The sequence below is a fragment of the Oncorhynchus keta genome, chromosome 33, assembly GCF_023373465.1.
Source record: "Oncorhynchus keta strain PuntledgeMale-10-30-2019 chromosome 33, Oket_V2, whole genome shotgun sequence".
In the NCBI taxonomy this organism is placed as follows: Eukaryota; Metazoa; Chordata; class Actinopteri; order Salmoniformes; family Salmonidae; genus Oncorhynchus; species Oncorhynchus keta.
The window spans coordinates 12,547,852-12,566,262 of record NC_068453.1 but is presented as its reverse complement, the minus strand read 5'-3'; the positions used below and the strand labels follow the sequence as shown (position 1 = coordinate 12,566,262).

The 18,411-nt window shown below is 46.0% G+C and overlaps 1 protein-coding gene across 2 annotated transcripts in view; it reads left to right on the top strand.

Moving 5' to 3' along the window:
* LOC118366239 (solute carrier organic anion transporter family member 1C1-like) overlaps nt 1-18,411 on the top strand; it is a 70,216-nt gene that overhangs the window by 20,345 nt on the left and 31,460 nt on the right. The gene's annotated exons all lie outside the window — the stretch shown is intronic.

Genomic DNA, 18,411 nt, shown 5'->3' with positions numbered 1-18,411 from the left:
AATCAAACGTAGACTGCATTATCTACCAAGAGAATTCTCTTCGATTATAATCACAGCCGTATATATCCCCCCCAAGCAGACACATCGATGGCTCTGAACGAACTTTATTTAACTCTTTGCAAACTGGAAACCATTTATCCGGAGGCTGCATTCATTGTAACTGGGGATTTTAACAAGGCTAATCTGAAAACAAGACTCCCTAAATTTTATCAGCATATCGATTGCGCAACCAGGGGTGGAAAAACCTTGGATCATTGTTACTCTAACTTCCGCGACGCATATAAGGCCCTGCCCTGCCCCCTTTTCGGAAAAGCTGACCACGACTCCATTTTGCTGATCCCTGCCTACAGACAGAAACTAAAACTAGAGGCTCCCACGCTGAGGTCTGTCCAATGCTGGTCCGACCAAGCTGACTCCACACTCCAAGACTGCTTCCATCACGTGGACTGGGATATGTTTCGTATTGCGTCAGATAACAACATTGACGAATACGCTGATTCGGTGTATGAGTTCATTAGAACGTGCATTGAAGATGTCGTTCCCATAGCAACGATTAAAACATTCCCTAACCAGAAACCGTGGATTGATGGCAGCATTCGCGTGAAACTGAAAGTGCGAACCACTGCTTTTAATCAGGGCAAGGTGACTGGTAACATGACCGAATACAAACAGTGCAGCTATTCCCTCCGCAAGGCTATCAAACAAGCTAAGCGTCAGTATAGAGACAAAGTAGAATCTCAATTCAACGGCTCAGACACAAGAGGTATGTGGCAGGGTCTACAGTCAATCACGGACTACAAGAAGAAAACCAGCCCAGTCACGGACCAGGATGTCTTGCTCCCAGGCAGACTAAATAACTTTTTTGCCCGCTTTGAGGACAATACAGTGCCACTGACACGGCCTGCAACGAAAGCATGCGGACTCTCCTTCACTGCAGCCGAGGTGAGTAAGACATTTAAACGTGTTAACCCTCGCAAGGATGCAGGCCCAGACGGCATCCCCAGCCGCGCCCTCAGAGCATGCGCAGACCAGCTGGCCGGTGTGTTTACGGACATATTCAATCAATCCCTATACCAGTCTGCTGTTCCCACATGCTTTAAGAGGGCCACCATTGTTCATGTTCTCAAGAAAGCTAAGGTAACTGAGCTAAACGACTACCGCCCCGTAGCACTCACTTCCGTCATCATGAAGTGCTTTGAGAGACTAGTCAAGGACCATATCACCTCCACCCTACCTGACACCCTAGACCCACTCCAATTTGCTTACCGCCCAAATAGGTCCACAGGCGATGCAATCTCAACCACACTGCACACTGCTCTAACCCATCTGGACAAGAGGAATACCTATGTGAGAATGCTGTTCATCTACAGCTCGGCATTCAACACCATAGTACCCTCCAAGCTCGTCATCAAGCTCGAGACCCTGGGTCTCGACCCCGCCCTGTGCAACTGGGTACTGGACTTCCTGACGGGCCGCCCCCAGGTGGTGAGGGTAAGTAACAACATCTCCTCCTCTCTGATCCTCAACACTGGGGCCCCACAAGGGTGCGTTCTGAGCCCTCTCCTGTACTCCCTGTTCACCCACGACTGCGTGGCCACGCACGCCTCCAACTCAATCATCAAGTTTGCGGACGACACAACAGTGGTAGGCTTGATTACCAACAACGACGAGACGGCCTACAGGGAGGAGGTGAGGGCCCTCGGAGTGTGGTGTCAGGAAAATAACCTCACAATCAACGTCAACAAAACTAAGGAGATGATTGTGGACTTCAGGAAACAGAAGAGGGAACACCCCCCTATCCACATCGATGGAACAGTAGTGGAGAGGGTAGCAAGTTTTAAGTTCCTCGGCATACACATCACAGACAAACTGAATTGGTACACTCACACAGACAGCATCGTGAAGAAGGCGCAGCAGCGCCTCTTCAACCTCAGGAGGCTGAAGAAATTCGGCTTGTCACCAAAAGCACTCACAAACTTCTACAGATGCACAATCGAGACCATCCTGGCGGGCTGTATCACCGCCTGGTACGGCAACTGCTCCGCCCTCAACCGTAAGGCTCTCCAGAGGGTAGTGAGGTCTGCACAACGCATCACCGGGGGCAAACTACCTGCCCTCCAGGACACCTACACCACCCGATGTTACAGGAAGGCCATAAAGATCATCAAGGACATCAACCACCCGAGCCACTGCCTGTTCACCCCGCTATCATCCAGAAGGCGAGGTCAGTACAGGTGCATCAAAGCTGGGACCGAGAGACTGAAAAACAGCTTCTATCTCAAGGCCATCAGACTGTTAAACAGCCACCACTAACATTGAGTGGCCGCTGCCAACACACTGACACTGACTCAACTCCAGCCACTTTAATAATGGGAATTGATGGGAATGATGTAAATATATCACTAGCCACTTTAAACAATGCTACCTTATATAATGTTACTTACCCTACATTATTCATCTCATATGCATACGTATATACTGTACTCTATATCATTGACTGCATCCTTATGTAATACATGTATCACTAGCCACTTTAACTATGCCACTTTGTTTACATACTCATCTCATATGTATATACTGTACTCGATACCATCTACTGTATCTTGCCTATGCTGCTCTGTACCATCACTCATTCATATATCCTTATGTACATATTCTTTATCCCCTTACACTGTGTATAAGACAGTAGTTTATTAATTGTTAGTTAGATTACTTGTTGGTTATTACTGCATTGTCGGAACTAGAAGCACAAGCATTTCGCTACACTCGCATTAACATCTGCTAACCATGTGTATGTGACAAATAAAATTTGATTTGATTTTAAAGAACTTTACCAATGTCAACTAGATTGATCAATGCATCATTAACATTCTATCGATTTATGACATCGTTCTGGTGAACAAGGCTTTATGTAGTATTCTAGACAAGCATCAAGTAATGACAGAGAAGAGAAGAGAAGCAACATGTATCTAATTATAGACAAGTTGACTAACAAATAGCTTACCAAATGTCGGAAATTATAAGCAGAAAATAACTAAATGAGGCTTAAGAACCATTTTCGCAGAGTACTGTGCACAAGTAGCCGACATGAGCTTTTTAAATAATTGTTTGAAAATTTGATGAAAACATTTGTTGAAAATGTTATGAAATCATGACTGGTTGTGTTTATGCCACATTAAAGGGTATCCTAATACATTGTAAAAGTTAAATAACAAATCTTGACTATTAGGCCCATAGAAATCCAATCAAATTAATGGGGATTCTATATGTAATTCTTTGATTAGGTCATGCACAAATAGGAGGTCCCATACTGGGAATAAATTACATTTACTTTCACCCCTGCCTAATAGTACATAATAATAATAATAATAATAATAATAATAATAATAATAATAATAATAATAATAATAATAATAATAATAAATCATTGACAGTTAAATTCCAGTCAAAAAGCTTGGCTGAGAGGCATCAGCATCATGTGGTTGCTTCTCAACTTCCTCCAGTTCCTCCATTTCAATCTCATCCTCTTCGTCCTCGTCTTCCCCAAGTGACGATTACCCTTCAGCACGTAAAAAGGAATCATAAATGGAAGGCAATTGTTCAAGTTAGATGGCAGCCAGAAGGCATACTCTTTTTAGGAATCACAGATAAAAAAAATTAAAAACTGAAAATATGTAGCTAGTTAGCTAGCTAGCTAATAATGATTGTAGCTAGCTATTTGGGAATCATACATTTTACTGGTGAAATAGCAATCATGCAGCAGCCCTCTCTTTTGCCTGGCTAGCTAGCTAGCTATTTTTATATCTAATCACTAACGTTAGCCAGTTCGTTTTAGCTAGGTCTAGCTCATACCTAATGAAAAATGCTCTTCAAATTGTCAATATTAATATTTTATTTTGTACAGATATCAATAAGATAACATTTACATCCAAAAGAAAAGACGAGCTAAATCAAGTAGCCACCTTGTCTCGTTTTGGCTGATTTGTCTACTCGACTTGTTATCAAAATGTTATTTCACAGACTCATCTTATCAATCTGAAAAAATACTCTAAAATGTACATATTATAATTACCAACATAAAAACGAATTGCATACATTTTCTTACCTTAATATTGTTGTCCTGAGCTGTCAAAGTTGTGAGAGATCGTTCAGGTCCAGTAAAGGTGAAGCGCCACCCAGTGGCAGCATTCACTTTCAGTCTCCACGCCAAAACTCCCAATTTTCTCACTCCTACCAATGACTCATGGGTGTCAGTCGTTACTATGGCAATTCAAGATGGCGCTAAGATCAAAATGATAAAAACATAGATTTTTCTAAGATACAAGCACATGTTTAGTATTAGTGGATTGAATACATGTCTTTGCTCAGCTTCACTTCCTGAAGTGTTTCCATTCCCTTTGCAGAAGGCAGGGTTGGGGAGGGCCTTGTAGCCATCCCGGAAGGGAGAGTATGCAGCATGTGCTGTCTCAGGATATGCAGTTTCCAGTTTGCACGAAGTTCAGTGTAGTTCCTTGAGAGCCGTCGCTGTGTAGGCAGTGAATATAACCCCCAAAAATTATTTTGGGAGCTAATGTGGTCAGAATTAGATGTGTTATTCCAGATTGGGAATTCCTGTACATTACCACAATCACACCATGTTGTTAATCATGAGACATACTCCTCCACCTCCACCCCGGAAAGTTCCTTCTTCCTGTCCGCACGATGAACGGAGAACCCCGCTGACTGTATGGACGGGGACAATATATCCAGAGAGAGCCAATGTAGTGGTCCATATCCCAAGGATATTAGCTCAGTTCTACCCTCTCGGGTTATGGACTTCTGTTGTTTTCTCCTGAAGCACTCTGGAAAGTATGTCAGTCAATCCAATACCTGCCAACGAACATTGTTGCCATAGTGAAACATGAAAAGTGACTGACGTTGCTCTCCCAACAGAGCACATTAGGAACTGTCACGTGTGCTCCCTCTCTGGCCTCTAGGTCACCAGGCTGCTCATTATGGCGCACACCTGTCAACAGCGTTATGCGCATAATGACACTCACCTGGACTCCATCACCTCCTTCATTACCTGCTCTTTATATGTCATTCCCTTTGATTTCTTCCCCAGTCGTCATTATGCCTGTTTCATGTCGGTGCGCTGTTTGTGTTTCTTGTTTTGTTCATTTATATATTAAATGTACTCACTCCCTGAACTTGCTTCCCGACTCTCAGCATACAGCGTTACAGAATGATGCCATAAACAAGGGGAAGCATCAGGGAGTGTTTTTTGTTGTTGTATGTTTTGGTGTTGGAGGTGATGTCGGGTCCGGGTGTCCGTACTGGAGCTACCTGGGAGGCCTCAGCCGGTTTGTCGGGTTCCCCTGCCTCAGCTGGCCTGACAGGTTTCCATACCTTAGCGGGATCGAAAGGCTCCCATGCGTCAGCTGGCTCGACAGGCTGCCTTGCCTCAGCGTGTTCGATAGGCTCCCATGCCTCAGCTGGTGAACAGGTTCCCGTGCCTCGACTGAGGCAACCGGGCAGATCTCAGCCAGCTCATCAGGCTCTCACGCCTCTGCCGGTTTGTGAGGTTTCTGCGCTGAGGCGGAGGCGACCGGTCCACTCCGGATCCCCCGGAATCTTCTCTTTGGTTGGCGTCCTGCGGCTGGAGCCGAATGCGCCAGGGAGGGGGTACTGTCACGTATGCTCTCTCTCCGGCACTCTAGGTCATTATGTTTCCGCGCCTCAGCCGGATCGACAGGTTCCCACGCCTTAGCAGAGGTGACCGGTTCACTCCTGATCCTGGAGTGGACCGTGTACTCCCTCTCCGGCCTGTGTACTCCCTCTCCAGCCTGTGTACTCCCTCTCCAGACTCTAGGTCACCAGGCTGCTCGTTATTGAGCACTCCTGTCACCAGCGTTATGCGCATAATGACACTCACCTGGACTCCATCACCTCCTTGATTACCTGCCCTTTATATGTCATTCCCTTTCGTTTCTTCCCCAGTTGCCATTGTTCCTGTTTCATGTCGGTGTGCTGTTTGTGTTTCTTGTTTTGTTCATTTATTTATTACAGTTATTCACTCCCTGAACTTGCTTCACAACTCTCAGCCTACATCCTCTTTCTCCCTTTTAAATTCCTTTGATATATCCACTGCGCCACTCGGGCAAAGAGATATATTCAATCCACTAATACTAAACATGTGCCCCGGTTCGAATCCAGGTTGAATCACATCCGGCCGTGATTGGGAGTCCCATAGAACAGCACACAATTGGCCTAGCATCGTCTGGGTTTGGCCGGGGAAGGCCGTCATCGTAAATAAGAATTTGTTCTTAACTGACTTCCCTAGTTAAATAAAATATACAAAGAAATTATAAACTGAATGGGCCAAGGGAAATTTTGTAGCCACCCTCAAATTCATAGACACAGTGGATGCTAAGGCTGACAGTCCATAGCCGTGTGCGAAATCTGTTTCGCCTATTACTTACTAAAACTGTGTACTTATCATACTACATACAATTTAGAACATACTGTTTAGTAAGACTGTATGCAGTAGGCAACAAATACTAACATATTAGACTCATATTAGTGCTGGGGACAATAAAAGGCCAGTCTAAAATGTGAAGTTTTGTCACACAACAAAATGCGACAGATGTCTCAAGTTTTGAGCGTGCAATTGTCATGATGACTGCAGGAATGTCCACCAGAGCTTTTGCCAGAGGATTGAATGTTAATTTCTCTACCATTAGCCGCCTCCAATGTCATTTTAGAGAATTTAGCAGTATGTCCAACTGGCCTCACAACCACAGACCACTTATATGGCGTTGTGTGGGCGAGCGGTTTTCTGATGTCAACGTGCCCCATGGTAGCGGTATGGGTAGGCATAAGCTACGGATCGAGTCTGAGTCACAAGTCCCTATGGCTTAAGTCTGAGTCCCAGTGCTCGTGTCCTGGTCCAAGTGTTCAAGTCTGAGCCACTGGGTCCACATTAACTCAAAATAAAGTTATTTACCCAGTCAGATATAGTGTAGTGGCCCAACAAACGTAGTGGCGGTTTTATGGGTCATGTCCTTTGAAGGGTAGCCTAAGGTCTAGAATTAATCAGTTTTCTCTCAGGAATAGAGGTAGACTTGGCTACGTTGGCTACAGAACCTGTGTATGAAATGCAGTGTGAAAGACTACTTTTCTATAGCCAACTCAAGGGAGAGAAAAACATATCTAGACTTTTGTTTTCCTATTAAACTCAGTGCTGCTATTGTTTTTATTTCTTAAAGCAGTGTGTGTTTCTTAAGGCAAAGGGTAGCTAAATAGAAGGCTGGTGGTGATTGGTTAGCTCAAGTGAAGCAAGAGAGTCACCTGCGTATTATGTATAAATGGAGCCGGAGCGGAGCCTGTCTGCTTTTCTGCCCACACGCATCGCTTTCTCCCCTGCAGCTCACCGGCTGTGTTGCCCGGGTGTGACACATCCTTCCCACTGCTTAACAGAACTGCACATCTGTGTTGCTAATATTATTCATGATTATTATTGAAAAGCTCTCAATCTCTTCAAAAACTCTTGTCCAGTCCACACTTAGTAGTCAGATGTTAGTCACGTAGATAATTTTGTCTCGTTTTAGTAAACTGAAATGAAAAATCATTTTAGTTTACTTCTAGTTTTTCTGGCTCTATTTAGTCAGATATAGTCTCGTCAACTGCCACTGTAAAATAGGTGTTTAGTGAATATTTTGTGAAGCCCCACCCTTCAGCTTTATAGCTGTTTTTTTAATCAAGGAGTAGGCCTTTAATTGCCTAAAAACATCCTTCCCCCTGACACAAAGGATTTGCGTCCACCTCAGAGCTTAGAGAGTAGCAGCTTGTTATTCTTCAGGATTAAAGCTACATGAGACAATGGTGTCTCAGCCTCTTAAAATAAGACTGTTTGTTGAAGTATGTTCAAAGTTGAAAAAGGTCAGTTTCTCAGGATTGTTAGTTAGCCCGCCGGTGTGGCTCGGGGTTCTATGGTGCTTGTTTGAACTATAATGCCATGATGAATACATATCACAATATTCTACTTGTTAGCATATTGTCAGATTGTTTCCACTGGTATTGGTAGACTATTTAACAGGAAAGTACGTGGTAACTCGAATGGGTACTTTCTGGTACACAAATGGTGTAACCAAATGGTGCCTAGTTGTAACGGGTGTCGTCGTCGGATGAGGAGGAATCAGACCAAAGTGCAGCGTGGTTAGTGTTCATGACTTTGAACTGATTGAACTGAACACTGAAACAAAAATAACAATGTGAAACCGAAACAGTCCTGTCAGGTGAAGAACACTAAACAGAAAACAACTACCCACAAAACATAGGTGGGAAAAAGCTACCTTAAGTATGGTTCCCAATCAGAGACAATGATAGTCAGCTGTCCCTGATTGAGAACCATACCCGGCCAAAACAAAGAAATACAAAACATAGAAAAAGGAACATAGAATGCCCACCCATATCACACCCTGACCAAACCAAAATAGAGACATAAAAAGCTCTCTAAGGTGACACTAGTGGTGCTTGATTCAAATGAATCCCAAAGAAACAAATAGCCTGAGTAATTAATAGATGATTAGTTTATTACCATTTTGCCATGTTATTTCATAGTAAATGGACTTCCTGGTCATTTCTGTTCTTTAAGGTAAAGTGCTACCTTTTTCTCTTTCATATTCACAATGAGATGAGGCAATGGGGCTAATATGGCTAAGATCAACTTATGTTTGAATATTCACATGTAGCCATTTCTATGGCTAGAAGACATTTTAGAAATCAAAGATCTAAAAAAAGAAATACAATAGAGCTCAGATTGTAAAAGTATTCTCTTTTTAGTCATAGATATGGCTAACCCACGTGTAACCTAGATAGGCATAATATGACCATGCAAAAAAAGCCATTTTGGGTTGATCATGGGTTAATTGTGACTGCGAACACTCTATAGACCCTTTGTTGGGGTGTAAAGAAAGGATATATTGTATGGCCTTGCATTGAAACCGTATGGCTAACTAAAGCTGATTAACTGTGACTATGCTAGTTATGACAGTGCTGCCAGTGAGATTTGACTTAAACATGTTGACACACATGTGGACCATAGATGTGATGACATAAATTCAGAGCTGGGCTCAGACAGTGTTTTCCTTTCAATTAAATGCAGATCACTGAGTTATTGGTTTTCTATTAGTGTAAGAGAGATTCTAGGCCTACATGCCATTCTACTTTGCTCTGTTGATACAGGATATTTATTCTAGGAGACAATATAATTATGTAGTCCCATTAGACAAGCTTATGCAAAGTGTTCTACCTACTAGGCTGCTGTGTCTGTCTCTGAATAACGAAACATTAGAAATGCCATGTCATTATAGAAGAGCCGAATGGATTTGTTAGCTGTTAGCTAGGATTTGTTAGCTCTTCTCTAAACCCTTAGGCACCTGAGATTACTCTTGCTGCTCTCTGTATTCTAATAGCCTCCGATAGAGTTACCAGCAGAGGAAATCCTGAAGCCGTAGTGGTAAATTCTGGGAAATTAGGCTCCAGAGGGCTCTGGTCACGTGCAAGGTTTGGCTGCTGGTCAGGTTGCTACTTCCATGCATGTGTAATGTGATCTAACTGTGATCTAGCTCAGGCAATATGGCCAAAATATCATATTTTTGACTGTATTTTATGTTTTTGAATAATCAAAGTTCAAAAACAAAAATGTCATGAGTAGTGCATGCATTTCCTTCAGTCATGTTATTATTTCCACACTGTATCACATTTATTTTGTCTTTGTATGCCTCTATTTTGTAAAAAAAATAAATGTTTTAAATGTACAAAATAATTATTCTCCTGTATAAACATGTATACTGAACAAAAATATAAATGCAGCATGCAACCATTTCAAAGATTTTACTGAGTTATAGTTCATATAAGGAAGTCAGACATCTGAAATAAATTAGGCCTTAATCTATGGCTTTCACATAACTGGGAAAACAGATATGCATTGGCTGGTCATAAACCTTTGAAACAAAGGTAGGGGCGGGGATCAGAAAGCCAGTCAGCATCTTGTGTGACTACCATTTGCCTCATGACGTGCGACACATCTCCTTCACATTTGAGTTGATCAGGCTGTTGATTGTGGCCTGTAGAATATTGTCCTACTCCTCTTCATTGGCTGTGCGAAGTTGCTGGATATGGGCAGGAACTGGAACACGCTGTCATACACATCGATCCAGAGCATCCCAGACATTCTCAATGGGTGACATGTCTGGTGAGTATTCAGGCCATCGAAGCACTAGGACATTTTCAGCTTCCAGGAATTGTGTACAGATCCTTGCGACATGGGTCTGTGTATTATTATGCTGAAACATCAGGTGATGTTGGCAGATGAATGGCACGACAATGGGCCTCAGGATCTTGGCACGGTATCTCTATGCATTGAAATTGCAATCGCTAAAATGTAATTGTGTTCGTTGTCTGTAGCTTATGCCTGCCCATACCATAACCCTACCGCCATCATGGGGCACGCTGTTCACAATGTTGACATCAGCAAACCGCTCACCCACACTAAATTATTTGCAGGAAAGAATAGGTTACATGCGTGAAGTGGATCTCAAGTAATCTATGAACTTTTGAACATCTTGGCCATCTACTGTTATAATCTCCACCCAGCACAGCCTGAAGAGGATTGGCCAACCCTCAGAGCCTGGTTCCTCTCTAGGTTTCATCCTAGGTTCCTGCCTTTCTAGGGAGTTTTTCCTAGCCAGCATGCTTCTACATCTGCATTGCTTGCTGTTTGGGGTATTAGGCTGGGTTTCTGTATTAGCACTTTGTTACATTGGCTGATGTAAAAAGGGCTCTATACATTTTGATTGATTGATATTGGTTCCCTCAATCAGGACTACAAGGCACAGGGAGAACCATGACCAAGGTTTTCTGACCCATTTTCAAACCCCTGAGAGAGTGAGAGAGATTACAGAATTGAAGCCATGATTAGCTTAGAACAACAAAAAGGTTGTATTCTTCACGTGTCTTTTGTCTACCCTGAGGGAATTAGAGAACTAATTGACTGTTGGGCCCAGGCAGGAGAGAGGAAAGGAAGGAATAAGGGAAGATATCTCTCCTGTCTTCCTTTATTCCTTCCTTTCCTCTCCTACCTCTCCTGCCCAACAGCTGCTCTGGATTTGACTGTCTGAAAATGAAGAGAGAGAGGAGGGTGGGAGATAGAAAGGGGGGAGAGAGAGAGACACAGGGAGACCCAGACAGAGGGAGATATTGGCCATGTCCAGATACCCGTACTTGCTTCCTAAATAGTAGTCCATTTGAGTATGCAAAATATATATATTTTTTGCGTTTGTGACATTTAGTAAATCGAGTATACTTTAAATGCCAGGATGGTATATTTATTTCATCGAGTAGAATTCGTTGCACACTATTGAGGAAGATAATCGTCTTTTCACACCCACATGTGTTCGACAACAGCTGATAATCAGAATAGGGGATGTGCTCCACAAAAATGTACGAATGGTGAGGAACAAGCGTGATTTCGCATTTGATGACGCCTTCTCAGTATGGATGAGAAGTATGTTGATATTTGTTGCTTACTGCATACGTTTGTAGTAAACAGTATGTTTTAAATATAATGTAGTATGGTTAGAAAGAGGGGGAGGTTGTTAATGAGGCATATGCTATTGCAAGCGAACAGCCTTGAAGGTTCATTAGGAACCCCCTGACCATTTTGAATTACAATGCACTTGGGAGAGATAATGTCCCATCCGACCATGAATTAGACCCTGAATTATCACTTGTCTTCCAGTTGTGGTTGTAAGCCTGAATTGATGTTTATCTCTGTAATTGGGCTTGTGCTTTCTAGTGATTTTTGGCTGGCTGCCAGTGTAGATCATACATACTAACGTAAACTCTCTGGGGTGTTATCATTCATGAGTTAATTTCTTAATGCCTCAAATGAACAATAATGGTACCATAACGGATTGCTATGTTTTGTTTGTTTTATAGTTTTGACTGGCTGGATGGATTGTTGGTGTGTGCTGTAGCCTGTATGCAGAACATGCAAAGGACATCACTGCTGAGGGATCCATTAAAACACTCGTTTAACCAGCCATTTAATCCACAAATGGTCTCCTCTTCAACTCTCAGTCTCTCTCTCTCTCTCTCTCTCTCTTTCTTGCTTTATCTCTCTCTCTATCGCTCTCACTCTCTGGTCGTGTTCAAAATCTGTCTTTCTTACCACTTACTAAAACTACATACTGTGTACTGATCATACTATTTAGAACATACTGTTTAGTAAAACTGTATACAGTAAGCAACAAATATCAACGTACTAGACACACCCATACTAAGAATACGTCATTTAATGCAGTGGTTCCCAAAGTTTTTCACTCAGACCCAGCATTGGGGGAACATCCCGCATGTGCGTGCCACTCCTATTTCAATTGGCAGAAGCACTGATCATGACACAAACCGTTCACACCCCTCTTGTTGGCGGAGAGAACATTTTGCAGGTTTATAACTTATTTCCTGCAATTCTACAATTTCTTTCATGGGATGCAGACATTTTGCAGTTTTAAAGCATTTACTTACAATTCTATAAAAAAGTGTACATGTCTAATGTGTACTCAAAATTCCTTCTATTTTGAGTACGAGTGTAACGGTCTGAGTGTAGTGGGTGAGGAGTCAGGCGCAGGAAGCGGAGAGTTCAGGGGAGTGCTATTTTAATGCACTGAGAAACGCTGAACATAAGCCAACCCTCACAAAAACACAGGACGTACTGAACGAACAAATGCCCCAAACAGTGGCTAAACTGTCCAGGAAAAACCCACAAAATGGGAAAACACAAAACCCATAGACGTGCACACAAGTACACCAAACAGATGATCACAATAATTAATCCCGCACAAGGAACCCTGCGGGCTGACTAATAAAGCCTTACTACCTAACTCAAAACAGGTGCACTCAATCAACACATAAGGAGGGGGAGGAAATAATCAGTAGCAGCTAGTAGGCCGGCGACGACGACCGCCGAGCGCCACCTGAACGGGAAGGGGAGTGTCCTTCGGTCGGAGTCACGACAGTACCCCCCTTGACGCGTGGCTCCCGCAGCACGCCGACACCAGCCTCGAGGTCGACCCGGGGGACGAGGCGCAGGGCGATCCGGCTGGAGGCGATGGAAATCCCTCAACATTGACGGATCCAAAATGTCCCTGGTGGGTACCCAGCACCTCTCCTCCGGACCGTACCCCTCCCAGTCCACGAGGTACTGCAGGCCCCTCACCCGGCGTCTCAAGTCCAGAATGGCCCGTATCGTATACGCCGGGGACCCCTCGATGTCCAGAGGGGGAGGAGGGACCTCCAGCACCTCACCGTCCTGTAGGGGACCAGCTACCACCGGCCTGAGGAGAGACACATGAAACGAGGGGTTAATACGATAATAGGAAGGGAGTTGTAATCGATAACACACCTCGTTTATTCTCCTCAGGACTTTGAACGGCCCTACACACTGTGGCCCAAGCTTCCGGCAGAGCACGCGGAGGGGCAGGTTTCGGGTCGAGAGCCAGACCCTGTCCCCTGGTACAAACACGGGGGCCTCACTGCGGTGGCGGTCAGCACTCCTTTTCTGCCGTCCACTAGCCTGTTGAAGGGATTCCTTGACGGCCCTCCAGGTTTCTTTGGAGCACTGCACCAATTCCTCCAACGCAGGAGCCTCGGTCTGGCTCGGATGCCACGGTGCCAGGACTGGCTGGTACCCCAACACACACTGAAAGGGGGACACATTAGTAGAGGAGTGGCGTAATGAGTTCTGGGCCATTTCAGCCCAGGGGATGTATCTCGCCCACTCCCCTGGCCGGTCCTGGCAGTACGACTGCAGAAACCTACCCACCTCCTGGTTTACTCTCTCCACCTGCCCATTACTTTCGGGGTGATAACCGGAGGTCAGGCTGACCGAGACCCCCAGACGCTCCATGAACGCCCTCCATACTCGGGACGTGAACTGGGGGCCCCGATCAGAAACGATGTCCTCCGGCACCCCGTAGTGCCGGAAGACGTGGGTGAATAATGCCTCCGCAGTCTGTAGGGCTGTTGGGATACCGGGCAACGGGAGGAGACGGCAAGACTTAGAGAACCGATCCACAATCACCAGAACCGTGGTGTTGCCCTGAGACGGGGGAAGGTCGGTCAGGAAATCTACGGATAGATGTGACCATGGCCGTTGTGGAACGGGGAGGGGTTGTAACTTCCCTCTAGGAAGGTGCCTAGGAGCCTTACTCTGGGCGCATACCGAACAGGAGGAGACATAAACCTTAACGTCCCTAGCCAAGGTAGGCCACCAATACCTCCCCCGAAGGCTCCCCACTGTCCTCCTCACCCCAGGGTGACCCGAGGAGGGTAGGACGTGAGCCCACCGAATCAGTTGGTCCCGAATACCAAGCGGCACGTACCTCCGCCCCGCCGGACACTGAGGAGGCGCGGGTTCAGCCCGTAATGCCCGCTCGATGTCCACCTCCCATACCACCGGTGCCATCAGCTGTGAGGCCGGAAGGATGGGAGTAGGTTCGGTGGACCTATCCTCCGTGTCGTAAAGGCGGGACAGTGCGTCCGCCTTCACGTTCTGGGAGCCCGGTCTATATGATAAAGTGAACCGGAATCGAGTGAAAAACATGGCCCACCTTGCCTGCCGCGGGTTCAGTCTCCTAGCTGCCCGAATATACTCCAGATTTTGGTGGTCGGTCCAGATGAGAAAGGGGTGCTTAGCCCCCTCAAGCCAGTGTCTCCACACCTTCAGAGCCCTGACCACCGCTAACAACTCCCGGTCCCCCACATCATAGTTACGCTCCGCTGGGCTGAGCTTACTCGAGAAGAAAGCGCAGGGGCGGAGTTTTGGTGGCGTACCCGAGCGCTGTGATAGCACGGCACCCACCCCAGCCTCGGACGCGTCCACCTCCACTATGAATGCTAGAGAGGGGTCCGGAATGCGCCAACACGGGTGCATCCGTGAACAGCGCCTTCAACCTGTTGAAAGCTCTGTCCGCCTCTGCTGACCATCGCAACCGCACCGGGCCCCCCTTTAGCAGTGAGGTAATTGGAGCCGCTACCTGGCCAAAACCCCGGATAAACCTCTGGTAGTAGTTGGCAAAACCCAAAAACCGATGCACCTCTTTTACCGTGGTTGGAGTCGGCCAATTACGCACGGCCTTACTGCGGTCACCCTCCATCTCCACCCCCGAGGTGGAAATGTGATAACCCAGAAAGGAGACGGCTCATTTGGAGAACACACACTTCTCAGCCTTGACGTATAGGTCATGCTCCAGCAGTCTACCAAGCACCTTGCGTACCAGAGACACATGCACGGCGTGAGTGGCTGAGTAGATCAGAATGTCATCGATATAACCAACCACTCCCTGCCCGTGCAGGTCCCTGAGAATATCGTCTACAAAGGATTGAAAAATGTCTGGAGCATTTTTTAACCCATACGGCATGACGCAGTACTCATAGTGGCCCGATGTGGTACTAAATGCGGTTTTCCACTCGTCTCCCTTCCGAATACGCACCAGGCTATACGCGCTCCTGAGATCCAATTTTGTGAAGAACTGCGCTCCCTGAAAGGATTCCACTGCCGTGAACCCCACTGTGATTGCATTTAGACCTCTATAATCAATACACGGACGCAATCCTCCCTCCTTTTTCTTCACAAAAAAGAAACTCGAGGAGACGGGTGAAATGGAGGACCGAATGTACCCCTGTCCCAGAGACTATGTGATATATGTATCCATAGGGACAATGGGTACACGTGACTCTTGGGAAGCGCAGCGTTTACCTGGAGATCTATCGCACAATCCCTTCCTGGTCGATGTGGTGGTAATTTAGTCGCCTTCTTTTTACTAAAAGCCTGAATCGACTAGCGCCCTATGTTGGGAAGAGGGGAAAATTTTAAGAAAAAAAATCAAGACAAACATGTGACCAACAGGGGGTTCTGGGTGAGTTTGGTGCTGACTCACCTGGGGTGATCGAGAAATGTTCCGCCTGCCATCTCGACTCCCAGACGGACCCCCCCAGCACCGATCGGCCGTGTGTCCTCTCCGACCACAGTTGGTGCAGAGAGAGCCTCCTCCTCCGGTACCCCTCGGCAAAGCCCCTCCCAACTCCATCGGAACAGGAGTGGAGATGCCGGGTGGTGGAACACACAGGACCCTCTCCGAACGCCCGCGGGCAGCCAGCAGATTGTCCAGTCGGATTGACATGTCAATTAGCTCATCCAAGGAAAGAGCGGTGTCCCGACACGCTAGCTCCCTGCGGACGTCCTCCTGGAGACTACACCTGTAGTGGTCGATAAGGGCCCTGTCGTTCCACCCGGATCCTGCTGCCAAGGTACGGAACTCCAACGTGTAATCCTGGGCGCTCCTTTTCTCCTGCCGAAGATGGAATAGTCGTTCTCCCGCCGCTCGGCCATCTGGGGTAGTGCTCCTTAAGAGTGTCTGGGCCATTCCAAACTGCATTTGCCCACTCCAGAGCACGACCCGTGAGGCAGGAGATGAGGACATTTACCCTCTCCGCTCCTGAGGGAGTAGGTCTGACGGTGGCCAGGTACAGTTCTAGCTGGAGTAAGAACCCCTGGCACCCTGCTGCCGCTCCATCATAGACCCTCGGGAGCGTAAGACTGCTGGAGTCGGGAGATGGGGAGTCCTGAGGAGGGGGGGCCGAAGGTGGAGAGAGGAAACCGCTTCTCTCCCATCGGTCCATTCTCTCCATCACCAGATCCATCGCCGTTCCGATCCGATGGAGAATGGTGGTGTGATGTAGAACCCTCTCTTCCATCGATGGGAGGAGAGTGGCTGTTGCTCCTGCTGACTCCATTCCAGAGGTGCGGGATTCTGTAACGGTCTGAGTGTAGTGGGTGAGGAGTCAGGCGCAGGAAGCAGAGAGTTCAGGGGAGTGCTATTTTAATGCACTGAGAAACGCTGAACATAAGCCAACCCTCACAAAAACACAGGGCGTACTGAACGAACAAATGCCCCAAACAGGGGCTAAACTGTCCAGGAAAAACCCACAAAATGGGAAAACACAAAACCCATAGACGTGCACACAAGTACACCAAACAGATGATCACAATAATTAATCCCGCACAAGGAACCCTGCGGGCCGGCTGACTAATAAAGCCTTACTACCTAACTCAAAACAGGTGCACTCAATCAGCACATAAGGATGGGGAGGAAATAATCAGTAGCAGCTAGTAGGCCGGCGACGACGACCGCCGAGCGCCACCCGAACGGGAAGGGGAGTGTCCTTCGGTCGGAGTCGTGACAACGAGTATTCGGACACCGCCTCCTTTCTTTCTTTCTTTATCTTTCTTTCTTTCTTTCTTTCTTTCTTTCACAGTGCCACAGGAATGTCTGTATAATGTTTGGGTTTTCAGTTATTACAATGCCAAAGACATGCTCATTTCAATGTGTACTAGAAGAGTGTTGTGGTGCTTTTCAAAAAATATACTGAACAAAAATATAAACGTGCAACAATTTCAAAGATTTTACTGAGTTACAGTTCATACGAGGAAATCAGTCAATTGAAATCAATTCCTTAGATCCTAATCTATGGATTTCACACAAATGTGAATACAGAATACAGGCCTAATAATGGGCCTCAGGATCTCGTACCTGTATTTTTGTGCACTCAAATTGCCACCGATTTAAATGCAATTTTTTCCGTTGTCTGTAACCGATTCCTGCCCATACCATACCTACACCGCCACCAAAACCTCTACCCCACATAACGCCATACAAATAGTCTGCGGTTGTGATGCCAGTTGGATGTACTGCCATATGCTCTAAAACGACTTTGGAGGCAGCTTATGGTAGAGAAATTAACATTAAATTCTCTGGCAACAGAGCTCTGCTCTGGTGGACATTCCTGCAGTCAGCATGCCGATTGCACACTCCCTCAAAACTTGAGATATCTCTGGCATTGTGTTGTGGGACAAAACTGCACATTTTAGAGTGGCCTTTTATTGCCCCCAGCGCAAGGTGCACCTGTGTAATGATCATGATGTTTAATCAGCTTCTTGATATGCCATACCTGTCAGGTGGATACATTATCTTGGCAAATGAGAAATGCTCACTGACAAGGATATGAACTAATTTGTGTACAAAATGTGAGAGAAATAAGCTTTTTGTGCATATGGAAAATTTCAGGGATCTTTTATTTCAGCTCATAAAACAATGGATCAACACTTTACATGTTGCGTTTATATTTTTGTTCAGTGTAGTTTCCCGGGCTAGTCTTTGATGTGGAAAAGCCCATGGGAATGTGGACGTGCCGCTGTGAGAAGACAAACATTACTCATTGTGAGAGATGGGTGTTGCTAGTCGTGAGTGGCCCAGAGCGGGAAGACTGATGCAATGGATGCTGGAGCTCATCTTTCCTAGCCTAGTCCCC